The following is a 12,914-nucleotide window of genomic DNA, read 5'->3' as shown; positions in this document are numbered from 1 at the left end:
CTGTCTCCCACTTTCATTTTCATCTTTTTGTTCCTGTAACTTCTGTTCTAAGCCCTGCTTCCATTCCTCATTATTTTCTATCTGTTTACAAATCTCATCTCTATCCTGTACCACAAGTTCTATTGTTTCTTGTAATCTCTTTTCCAAGGCAAAGAATTTTTTTTATCTAGAGCTTTGTCTTTTGAGAAGACATAGTATATCAAAAAAATAAATATTGCAATACTGATAAATAATAAAGTGTTCCCTAAGTTGATTCCTGTCAAACCATTTGAAATTTCATCATATAAAGCCCAAAAGATATCCATTGTTTTTGTCATCTTTAAGTATCAAAATATGTTTCTTTTTTATATTAAAAAACTATCAGGTTTGCAGCCCTCAATTCACTGTTTTTACCTGAAAACTACCTCACAGACAGTTATGTTCTAGGATCACCAGTCCCTCCTTACAATTTATTACTATAACCTTTAACTATTTATCTGTTTGGCTCTCTTGACTCAGAGTAGCCTGCAATTTACTTCTCGCAACTTTAAAGCCTTTTTCATCTATTTATCCATTTCTATTCACCTTTTTTTTTTTTAAATTCTCTTTACTTTGACCTATTGGTCTCTCTGCAATCAGTTTTGTTTCACTTTTTAATTTTTTTCACAGGGCAGTGAGCAAGCCCAGCTTTAAGCTGAGTGCTGCTCCTGACCTTGGCCACTGGGGATGTTTTTTTGTACTTTGTAACTTTTTGTTCTTTGTAGGTCCTCAGACCTATTCAGCTTTCAATACACTTTTATCTCAAGTTAGTTGAGTTCTAAATAATAAGTTGGGTGCCAATTTGTTGTGGTAAATCTCTTGCCCATAGGAAGTCCATAGATGAAAAGACACAAGTCAATAAATATCAAATGAATGCTGCATGCCTAGATTGGGCAGATTTACCATTAAACTACACTATTCCCCGGCTATGGTAGCTCTTAACAACTTGCAGTTTCCTAGGTCAAGGTCTTCTTCGTCTTCTCTCCTTCCACCAACTGCCCACTCCTCCAATGGCTCTTCTCCTCTTCCTCTTTTCCTGCCTCTGGCTCCTCCCACTCCTCTTCTACTGCCCAATCACTGGCTGTAGCCTTTATTTAACAAATTTGATTGGACAGAAGGTTCACAAGATTCACTCCTCCTTCGCAGCCCCTCCCAGGAGTGGAATTGCCATGACAACAAGAGGCTAGGGCTATCCACCACACAGAGTTTCAAGTGGTCCAGAATAACCTCAAATTCACTATTTAACCCAAGTTGGCAATGAACTCAGAAACCTCCTGTCTCCATCTCCCAAGTGCTGGAACTATGAGCATGCACTACAATATCTGAGGTTTTTGCTTTTTTAAAATACATATATAATATGTATTAAAACATATATATGAATGATGAATACACTGTTACTGTCTCCAGACACACCAGAAGAGGGCATCAGCTCCCATTACAGATGGTTGTGAGCCACCATGTGGTTGCTGAGAATTGAACTCAGGTCTTCTGGAAGAGCCATCTCTCCAGCCCACAACACCTGTTTTTTTTTTTTTTTTCTTCTTCAGTTTTAAACACCAGGATGTCTGAAAGGGTTAAAAATTTTCAAAATCTCCTAGCAGGCTGGGCAGAACCAAGAGTACAGGTCAGCTTGGTCATGAGCTCTGTGTTCCAGGAAATTGGCTGACCACAAGATAAATGGTTGGTTACGAATAGGCTCTTTGAGAATAACCTATACAAAATGTTACCCATGACTGTTCCTTGGACCCTGTCACAAACTGAATAATGGGCTGGAACTTTCCACAGGTACTCTCCAATAACCCACCTTCACTCCCCCTGGGTTGTGGTTCCCTTCCTGAGTTGTGGTTTTTGGCTTTAAATTCTCTCTGTCTCCAAAGCCCGGGGGTCAGACCCCACTGCCCCTGTGTGGGTCATGGGTATTGACCTCAAACATGTTGATCGAAATATACCTCTTACTGATTGCATCAAGTTCAGTGTCTTGTGAGTTAATGGGTGGCCATGAATTCCTGAGGCTTGGGTGAGGTCCTCCCTTCGTGGGGGCCTTACATGTCTAATGAACATTAATGTAATATTAATATTAATGTAAGTTTAACATGGGCTTGAAGTTAACAAAAGGAGGTGTCTGCCAACCCCCAAGTAAATTCACAGAATTTCTCTTAAGTCAGGATTTTATGAATCCCAGGCTAGGACTGAACTTTGTTACACAGCAGAGGGTGATGTTTAACTCCTGATCCTCCTATTGCCTCGTATTGCAGAAAGAGTCATGTGTGTGGGTAACTGACATCCTGGTTGGCAAGTTAAGACATGAATGTTAGGTAAGGCAAGTCCCTGCCATAGTTGAATACCCCAATCAATGGAAATAGGTTAAGTGTACCACAAAGACATGTTTCTAGGGAAGCTCCCTGTATTAATCAGGGTTCTCTAGAGTCACAGAACTTATGGGTAGTCTCTATATAGTAAGGGAATCTGTTGTCCAACTCCCCAACAATGGTCAGCAGCAGCTGTGAATAGAAGTCCAAGGATCTAGCAGTTACTCAGTCCCCCAAGGCAAGCAGGTGAAGAAAAGAGCATCTTCCTTCTTCCAATGTCCTTAAGTTGGTCTCCAGCAGAAGGCGTGACCCAGATTAAAGGTGTGTACTAACACGCCTGGATCTGGGACTTGCTTTGTCCCAGATAACCTTGAACTCAGAGATCTCCTTGCCTTAGTCTCCTGAGATTAAAGGCATCTACTACCTTGCCTGGACCTAAGTTTTTCATAGCCACTATGACTCAAGATCAGAATCACAGGTGAGCCTTCCAATTCTGGATTGTAGTTCATTCCAGATATAGTCAACCTGACAACCAGGAATAGCCACCACACCCCTTATCCCTACATCCTGATTGGTGAAATAACTTGGCACAGATATTTGTGGATTTAAGGCTTAAAAGCTCTGTAGGATTCTGGCTTGTGGTTGCAGTCAGCTCCCGAGTCTGGTCTGTGACCCTGATTGATTTGTCCTGGGGTAAATGCTCCATAAACTATCCCTTTCTGACTGAGATTGGTGTTTGTGTGATCTGTGGGGTGATTCCAACACTAGAGTCTAGGAAGATGGCCCCTCAGTCTGAACAATAATGAGAACCAGTGTTTGCATCTCATCACACGCATGACAAACCATGAACCCCTTGGACGTTCATAACTCCAGCTCTAAGGGGCAGAAACAGGAGAATTGCTGGGGCTTATAAGACTGCCAGCCTAACTGAAGAAATGGGAGTGCAAGGCTCAAGTCTGCCTCAAAGGACTAGGTAGAGAGCTATAGAGACAGCAGATGCTTCTGCTGGCCTCCATGCATGCTCATAACATAAAAAAAACCAAACAAACAAAATCCAGTATGCCGGTGAGATGATTCAGTTTGCCTCACAAACTCAACTACCTGCATTTGATCCCAAGGAACCCAAGGCGGAAGTAGAGAGCTGACTCCACAAAGTTGTTTTCTTACTCCTACACACACATGAGTCTCCCAAACACATCATGCACACACAAACACGCATATGCAAAGGTGCACACCCACAAATGCACACACATAGCCATTTTTTCAAATATGGCATGTGGCCTCTTCCACCTGGCAGAAACTGTGACATGAAAGAGAAAATGGGTGACTGTCTTCTGACAGCTAAGTATTAGAAACTATTAACTTTTTGTTTTGGTTTTTTGAGACAGAGTCTTATTATATGGCTTTGAACACAAAGAAATCCACCTGCCTCTATTTCCTAACATCTGAGATTAAAGGTGTATGCTACTAAATCCCAGATTCTTAAACAGTTGAAATAACACATGGGAGGACTGGTGAGATAGCTCAGTAGTTAAGAGCACTGACTGCTCTTCCAGAGGTCATGAGTTCAAATCCCAGCAACCACATGGTGGCTTACAACCATCTGTAATGAGATCTGATGCCCTCTTAGGGGGTGTCTGAAGACAGCTACAGTGTGCTTACATATAATAAATAAATAAAAACCTTTGGGCTGGGAGCAAGCAGGCCAGAAGGGGGAAAAACTGTCTAAAAAAAAAAAAAGAAAGAAAGAAAGATCACATGGGAAAACCTGCTGTTATGTATGTTGTATAACAAGGCCTGTTATGTAGACTGTTAGTGTATGTTCATATGTGTGCACACGTGCTTGTACACACATATGAATGCACACATGGAGAAAAAAGTCTTTCTTCTGAGAGCCTAGAGATCAGGCATTGGCTAGGCAACCCATCCAACAAACTCCCAAGATCCTTCTGTTTCTTCTCTCCCAAACAGTGTGGTTATAGAGACAAATCACTACATCTGACATTTTTAATGTGGACACTGGATATTTAAACTCTGGTCTTTATGCTTACAACAACTAATAATCTTCATGGGGCCACTGTCTGTCATCATGATACATGTGGATATGCACTTGAAGCCTGCTTCCATGGGAACTCAGTTTTACACGTGTACCTGCTGAATGAACAGTACGAGCAGGAGGCAATACACTCTGCACAGCTATAATTCCCTGCCAAGTTTCCTGGATGAGACGGAGGCACAGGCAGCCAGGATCAACGCCTGTTGGCAGGTCAGAAGTAGGAATGGCTTCCACGAGACATAAAGTTGCCATTAACTTAATTTTTTTAAGGTATTTGGCACAACTGTCTTGGCACAGTCGTGACCGGCAATAAGCTGAATACAAGTCCGTGGCTGTTGTAACCGTGAGTCATTTCCTTGAAGTCAATGTGAAGGCTTTTCTTGGAGGGTTGATTTTCTAGAGCAACTCTGGAAGTAGCAGCCAATTAATGCTGTGGGGTCTGGAAAATCTTTAAGGAAACTAGCTGAGTAGCCCAGCCTGATCCTACCTGACTGTAATGGTTTCTATATGCTTGGCCTGAGGAGTGGTGCTATTAGGATGTGTGGCCTTGTTGGAAGAAGTCTGTCACTGTGGGGGTGGGCTTTAAGACCTTTGTCCGGGTGCTAGAGAGATGGCTCAGAGGTTAAGAGCACTGACTGCTCTTCCAGAGGTCCTGAGTTCAATTCCCAGCAACCACGTGGTGGCTCACAACCATCTATAATAGGATCCAATGCCTTCTTCTGATATGTCTGAAGAGAGTGACAATGTACTCACGTTCATAAAAAAAAAATAAATAAATCCAAAAAAAAAAAAAAAAAAAAAAAAAAAAGACCCTTGTCCTAGTTGCCTAGAAGCCAGTCTTCTCCTAGCTGACTTTGGATGAAAATGTAGAACTCTCAGCTCTTCCAGCCCCACATCTCCCACATCTGTCTGGACACCACCGTGCTTCTGCCTTGATGATGATGGACTAAAAGCTTGGGACCTATAAGCCAGCCCCAAGTAAATGTTGTCCTTATAAGTGTTGCTTTGGTCCTGGTATCTTCTCACAGCAATAAAACTCTAAGACACTGGCACATTCAATTCTTTATCTAGCCAAGGTGACCAGTCAGACATCTGTTACCTCTCCACTAGCACCCTGGTATATTTCTTGGAAGGAGGTGCTCATCTTAGACTTGAAAAGACCTCTACTCAAGGTCATATCTCTTACTGAAAATCTCTGAGGACACCAAAGTGTCCTTGACAGTCCTGCGTTCCAAGGGCTCCATCCAAGAGAGGGAGTACCTCAACAATGTCTAGCATCGTCAGGATTCCCAGTCAACCCCAACCCCTGAGAAAATAAACAGAGTAGGTCACTGGGCTCCTACAGAGCAGCACACGCTACCTCAGACAACTAGACAGCTGGACAGAGATTTCACCCGTGGACAACAAAGCCGCCACTTCTAGGCCAAGAATCACAGCACACTGGACCTCATGAACAGTAGCCTTCTTGGAGAGGATGGGTGAGAGAGGACAGATTGACACTCGAGACACAGCTGGCAAAGGTACAGGGGTTAGTCACTCATCTGCTCAATCACTTCCCACACTGTGGGCCTGGGTTCTTGGCCTATAAACAGCTAAAGTGTAGGCACCTCCGTGTAGATTGACTCAATGAAGGGAAGACTTGCTTGACTTCCTGCTTCTTGAGCTGTTCTAGCGCACAGCATTGTGAGCCATCCTAAGTCTTCCAAAGTACAGAAAAGAAAGCAATGCCACCCTTGCTTTGAGTTAAAGATGGGAAATGCCGAAAGTTCAAGTGGAAGCCACTATGCCTGAGGAGGGAGGGAAAGTTCTATCTCTTTGTAGGAAAGCTGCATGGGCTGCTACTAACCCTGAGGGGGTTTCACTGTTTTCCAAAACCTATGTGGCTATTTGAAGCTTACCTTTGTTTTTTCTTAGAGCTCTTAAGAACAGAAGTAAAATGTTCAGTGAGTTCTAAGGGAGGGCCTAAGATGATAGGAACTAGCAGAGTCTCCATCGGCGGACTCTCTGGCAGATGACATGTCCCCCCCCCCACACACACACACACATCAAGTGTCTAGAAAGTGTGCTGGAGAGAGAGAAGATGTCAAAAAAGTTGCAACATATCTCCTTTTGTTTTACAGTTGGGTAGATAGCAGCAAAAGCTCTCCTAGAGTGTGTCTTGACCCACTGAGATCTCTTTGATCCAAGGGCCTTAAGAAAACAATCCCTTTCCTAGGCGTGATGATGCACACCTTTAACCCTAATGCCTGAGAGGCAGAGGTATCTCTGTGAGTTCAGCCAAGCTGCTCTACAAAGAGAGTTCTGGGACAGCCAGGGTCACATAGAAAAAAAAAAAAAAAAAAAGACACCGTTTCTAAGCAAAACAACAACAAAAAAGAATGTTTAAGATAACGATAGCCCCCCCCCCCCAGCTGGGTCGAGTTTATATCAACTTGACCCAAGCTCCAGTCATCCCAGGGAATGCCTTCAGGCAAGCCTACTAAGCAATTTTGTTTGTTTGTTTTGCTTTTTCAAGACAGCATTTCTCTGTGTAGCTTTGGGGGCAGGCAGGAAGGGTTCTGGACCTCTTTCTTAAACCAGGCTGACCTCAAACCTCAAACTCAAGTCTCCCTAGTTCTAGGATTAAAGGCATGAAATGCCGCCCCCCCCCCCCATGGGCAATTTCTTTGTTTTTTTGGTTTGGTTTGGTTTGGTTTGGTTTATTTTGGTTTGGTTTGGTTTTGGTTTTTCCGGACAGGGTTTCTCTGTGTAGCCCTGGCTGTCCTAGAACTCATTCTGTAGACCAGGCTGGACTCGAACTCAGAAATCCGCCATCCCCTGCCTCCCAAGTGCTGGGATTAAAGGCATGTGCCACCACTGCTGGCTTGGGCAATTTCTTAGAGATTGGTGTAAGAGAGCTCAGCCCATTGTGAGTAGTGACATCCCTAGGCTGGAGGTCCTGGATTCTACCAGAGAGCTGGCTCAGCAAGCCATGGGGAGCAGAACAGAAAACAGCATCCTCCATGGAATAGAAAACAGCATCCTCCATGGAACAGAAAACAGCATCCTCCATGGAACAGAAAACAGCCTCTTCCATGGAACAGAAAACAGCATCCTCCATGGAACAGAAAACAGCATCCTCCATGGAACAGAAAACAGCATCCTCCATGGAACAGAAAACAGCATCCTCCATGGAACAGAAAACAGCATCCTCCATGGAACAGAAAACAGCATCCTCCATGGAACAGAAAACAGCATCCTCCATGGAACAGAAAACAGCATCCTCCATGGTCTCTGCATCAGCTCCTGCCTCCAGGTTCCTGACCTGGAAGTTTTTTATTTTGTTTTGCTTTTCTTTTATTGAAAATAGATTTTTTTCATCTGATATATTCTGATTGTGGCATTCCCTCCCCCCTGCTTATAGTTCATCCCCACCTCCCCTGCCAGCAGGACCCATACCCTTCCTGTCTCCTTAGAAAACAGACATCTAAGAAATAAGAATAAAATAAGATAAATCAAAACCAAACAAATCAGAATCTGAGAAGACAAAGACAGAAAAAGAGTCAAAAAAAAAAAAAAAGCAAAAGAAATGTTTATAGTTACAGAGACACTCATGTTCACACACACAGGAATTCCATGAAAACCCAAAACCAAAAGGCATAATAAATGCAAAGGACCTGTAAAGTTTTTTTTTTAATGCCCTGACTTAACATTATCTGTTGGGGCCCAAGCTGGCCCACTTTGGGCGGTCTAAAATGTTGAGGACCGAACTAGTCCCTGTTCGGGCAGCCAAAAATGTCGCTGCCCGAGCAAAATGTTGAGGCCCGGGCTACCCCGAGTTTGGAGGCCACTGTATCCCAGCCTAAGCTGCCGCTCCGGTCGGGGTTCAGCAAGAGAGAGAGTGAGGATGGACTCAAAGAATGGAGGGAGACCAGACAGAGTGTGATTCAATCCCGTTTATTCTTCAGTCTCTCTTCTTCTCTCCAAGTCCCAAGTACTAAGTTCCTAGTCCCTAGTTCCTAGTCCCTAGTGCCTCCAAGTTCCAAGTTACTTCTTCCAAGTTCTCTTCCAAGTGCCTGCTACCTAATGCCTAATTCCTACTCCAAGTTGTACTCTCTGAAGTGTCTGATTCTCTCATCTCTCTTCTGCCTCTCACCTTTATATGTCTCGCCTTTATATGTCTCACTCTAAGCCATGCCTTTTGGTCACACCTTTAATCATGCCCTTAGGTATTGTCTCTAAAGCTGATCTCTACACTTCTAAGTCACACTCTTAAGTTACACACCTTTAATCTCACACACCTTTAATCTCACACACCCAAGGTATCTAAACCAAGATTATCAGAGTGTGCTCAGCTGTTGTAGACTATTGTAATCCAAGTCTCATGTCAGGGTATATGGCTCAAGATGGCTGCAAAGCTGATAGCTGCTAAAAAGTCGGCCCCCAACAATTATCTGTTGGCCATCTACAGTTGCACATGGAGCCTACCCTTAAGAGTGGTTTGTTCCAGCCGGGCAGTGGTGGCGCATGCCTTTAATCCCAGCACTTGGGAGGCAGAGGCAGGCGGATTTCTGAGTTCAAGGCCAGCCTGGTCTACAAAGTGAGTTCCAGTACAGCCAAGGCTACACAGAGGAATCCTGTCTCAAAAAACCAAAAGGAAAAAAAAAAAAAAAAAGAGTGGTTTGTTCCCCTGGTTAGAATGCCATAATCCCTTGAAGAAAACCAATTTTTCACTTGCAAGTGGCTATCAATTGGAGATATCTTTTGGGTTACATATGGGTGTGTTTGTGTCCACTTCTCCTTTCTGCTGTAGGACTCCATCTGATGTAGACCCATATAAGTCCTGTACACACCACCACAGTCTCGGAGTTCATATGTGCACCAGAGAAGGCCTGTATTCCGTGGTGTCTTCCATCCCCTATGGCTTTTACATTCTTTCTGCCTGCACTCCCACAGAGCGCCCTAAGCCCAGCTGTAGGTCTCTGCATTTGTTCCCATCGGCTGCAAAAGGAAGCTGCTCTGCTGATGGCTGAGCAAGGCACTGGCCAATGATTATAGCTGCTTTTGTTAGAAGTAATTTTCTTGCTATGTTCCTTTAGCTAAACAGTAGTATTCAGTTTTTTTTTTTCCCCTAGTCCCTGAACTATGTAGTCTCAGGTTCTTGGCCACCCAAGCAGTACTGAGAATGGGTTTCATCTCACGGAGTGAGCCTTAACTCAAATCAGACATTGGTCGGTTACTTCCAAAGCTTTTCACCACCATTGCACCAGCATATTTTGCGGGCAGGTCATTTTTGTAGATCAAAGGGTTCATAGCTGGTTAGTGTTTATGAAAGGATTAAAAATTTTCAAAAACTCCTAGCAGGCTGAACAGAACCAAGAGTGCAGGTCAGCTTGGTCATGAGCTCTGTGTTTCAGGAACTTGGCTGACCACAAGATAGATGGTTGATTATGAATAGGTTCTTTGAGAATAGCCTATACAAAATGTTCCCCATGACTGTTCCTTGGACCCTGTCACAAACTGAATAATGGGCTGGAACTTTCCACAGGTACTCTCCAATAACCCTCCTTCACTCCCCCTGGGTTGTGGTTCCCCCCCCCCAGGTGTGGTTTTTGGCTTTAACTTCTCTCTGTCTCCAAAGCCCAGGGGTCAGACCCCACTGCCCCTGTGTGGGTCATGGGTCTTGACCTCAACATGTTGATCAAAATATACCTCTTGCTGATTACATCAAGTTTGGTGTCTTGTGAGACACCAAATTGGTGGCCGAGAATTCCTGAGGCTTGGATGAGGTCCTCCCTTCATGGGGGTCTTACATTTTCTTTTGGTAGTGCACAGAGTGCCTTCCATACCACAAATACTAGTCCATGGGTAAAGGCTTTAGGTAAGCACCAGTTCTACTTCACATGTTCAATGAATTGTATAGGTGTTCAGCCTTACTATCAGTTTGTGGAGCACCACCAATAGCATTGACAATATTAGTCAAGGATCAATCTCGGCCTAGAGAGGGGTCCTGAGGAAGGGGAGTTTAGGAACTAGGAAAGAACGACTTGAAGTCAATAGTGGGTACAAACTGAAAGCTCTGTGTTCTGCTTGAGCCAGCTCTCTAGCTGTGTAGATAGCTCAGCTCTTGCAGACTAAAGCCCAGTCTTTTATTTACATATCAATTCAATCATTACTCCAGGTTCCCTTTTGATTGTTCCACAAAGCATTTTATGACCTTAGCCCTTGATTCTTAGAAAGAGACAGCAAGTACATTTTCTTTTTAAACATAGCAAATGAACTTAGAGACCTGCCTGCCTTCATAAGCACAAACAATAAGTTTAGCTGGGTGGGATCCAGCTCTGTGATTACCATTCCCACCACCCCTGGACCTAAATTTGCTCTGTCCTATGCTGATCTTGAACTCAGAAATCTGCCTGCCTTTGTATCTTTCTGACAAACTGGCTCAGTTTTAAATATGTATATATTATAGGAAGCTTCCACTGTACTAGGTTTCCATATGACCCTTCAAGTGGCCCTTGGTTTAGCTGTCCTCTGTATTCTCTCCTTTCCTGCCCTCTTCCCTCTCACTCTCTGTTTGATATTCCTACTCCAGTCACCACCTGACCATGTCCACCCATAACAATCTATTCTATTTCCCATTTTTTGTGATACTCATTTCTACCCCTTAGTCCCTTACAGCCTCCCTGACCTCTGCGGATGTATATATAAAGTGAGTACATACAATATTTGTCTTTCTGAATGAGTTACCTCACTAAGGATAATTTTTTTCTAGTTCCATCCATTTACCTATACATTTCATAACTTCATTTTTTAAAAAGAATTATTTATTTTATGCATGAGTACACTGTAGCTGTCTTCAGATACAGCAGAAGAGATCATCAGATCCCATTACAGATGGTTATGAGCCACCATGTGGTTTCTGGGGACTCAGGACCTCTGGAAGAGCAGTCAGCACTCTTAACCACTGAGCCATCTCTCCAGCCCTCATAACTTCATTTTTAATGGTTGATGAACATTCCATTTTGTAAATGTACCACGATTTTTTAAATCCATTCATCCATTGACACTCCTATGCTGTTTTCAATTTCTGGTTATTCTAGAGCAGAAATGAAGATGAATGAGCACATTTCTCTGTAGTAAGATGTAGAGCCCTTTGAGTATTTGTCCAAGAGTAATATATCTGGATTGAGGGTAGATCTATTCCCAGCTTCCCGAGGGGTTCCACACTGATTTCCATAGTGACCGTACAAGATTGCATCCCCTCCAGCAATGGATGAGTATGCAGTTTACCCCACAGCCTGGCCAGAATTAGCTTCCATTCATTTGACTGATCTTGACCATTCTTGGCTGCTGTAGAAGGAAATCTCAAAGAAGTTTTGATTTGTATTTTCTTCCTGACTAAGTATGTTGAGCACTTCTGTAACTGCTATTCCTGGTTGTCAGCTTGACTATATCTGGAATGAACTACAATCTAGAATTGCAGGGCTCACCTGTCATTCAGATCTTGAGGCTGGAAAACACAAGTTTCTGACCTGGATCTTGGCATGGAGATCTTGAGGCATAATGAGCCTAAAAAAACTTAGCCCCAGGCAAGGTAGTGCACACCTTTAATCCCAGGAGATCTGAGTTCAAAGCCTGAGACAAGCATGTCCTAGATTCTGGCCTGGTGATACACACCTTTAATCTGGGCCACGCCTTCTGCTGGAGGCCTACATAAGGACACGGGAAGAAGGAAGATTCGCTGTTCTTTCTTCTGCTTGCACTTACTTGCTAGCATACCCATTGGAGCCTAGAAGACCAGCTGAAACAACCAGCCTCGTGGGACTGAGGAACTAGACTCTTGGACTTCCCATTCACAGCTGACGTTTGCTGGGTTAGTTGTGGACTACAGACTGTAAGTAAATTCTCTCTCTATAAAGAGACATTCCGTTAAGTTCTGTGATTCTATAGAACCCTGAACTAATACAACTTCTTTAAGAGTTTTTCAGCATTTTGAGTTTCCTCTTTTGAGAATTATCTGTTTAGATCTGTACCCCAATTTTTAATTGGGTTACTTGTTTACTTGATTTCCAGGGTTTTGTTTGTTTGTTTGGTTGGTTTTTTGTTTGTTTGTTGGTTTGGTTTGTTTTTCGAGACAGGGTTTCTCTGTGTAACCCTGGCTGTACTGCAACTCACTCTGTAGACCAGGCTGGCCTCGAACTCAGAGGTCCGCCTGCTTCTGCCTCCCAAGTGCTGGGATTAAAGGCGTGCGCCACCACTGCCCGGCTACTTGTTTGTTTTTGAGTCCTTTATATATTTTTGGATATTAGCCCTTCCTGAGACATATAGTTGGGAATTTTTTCCCATTCTGTAGTCTGATGCTTTCCTCAAATAATGATTTCCTTTGCTATACAGTAGATTCTCAGTTTCATGGGGCCTATTTTTTAACTATTGTTCATAGTGCTTGTGCTATTGATGTCCTGGTCAGAAGTCTTTTCCTGTGCCAGTGAATTCAAGGCTATTTCCCACTTTTTCTTCATTCAGATTCAATGTATCTGGTCTTATGTTGA

Source organism: Arvicanthis niloticus, chromosome 14 (assembly GCF_011762505.2).
Source record: "Arvicanthis niloticus isolate mArvNil1 chromosome 14, mArvNil1.pat.X, whole genome shotgun sequence".
Classification (NCBI taxonomy): Eukaryota; Metazoa; Chordata; class Mammalia; order Rodentia; family Muridae; genus Arvicanthis; species Arvicanthis niloticus.
The sequence above is the reverse complement of the archived record's forward strand: the minus strand, read 5'-3'. Positions refer to the sequence as shown.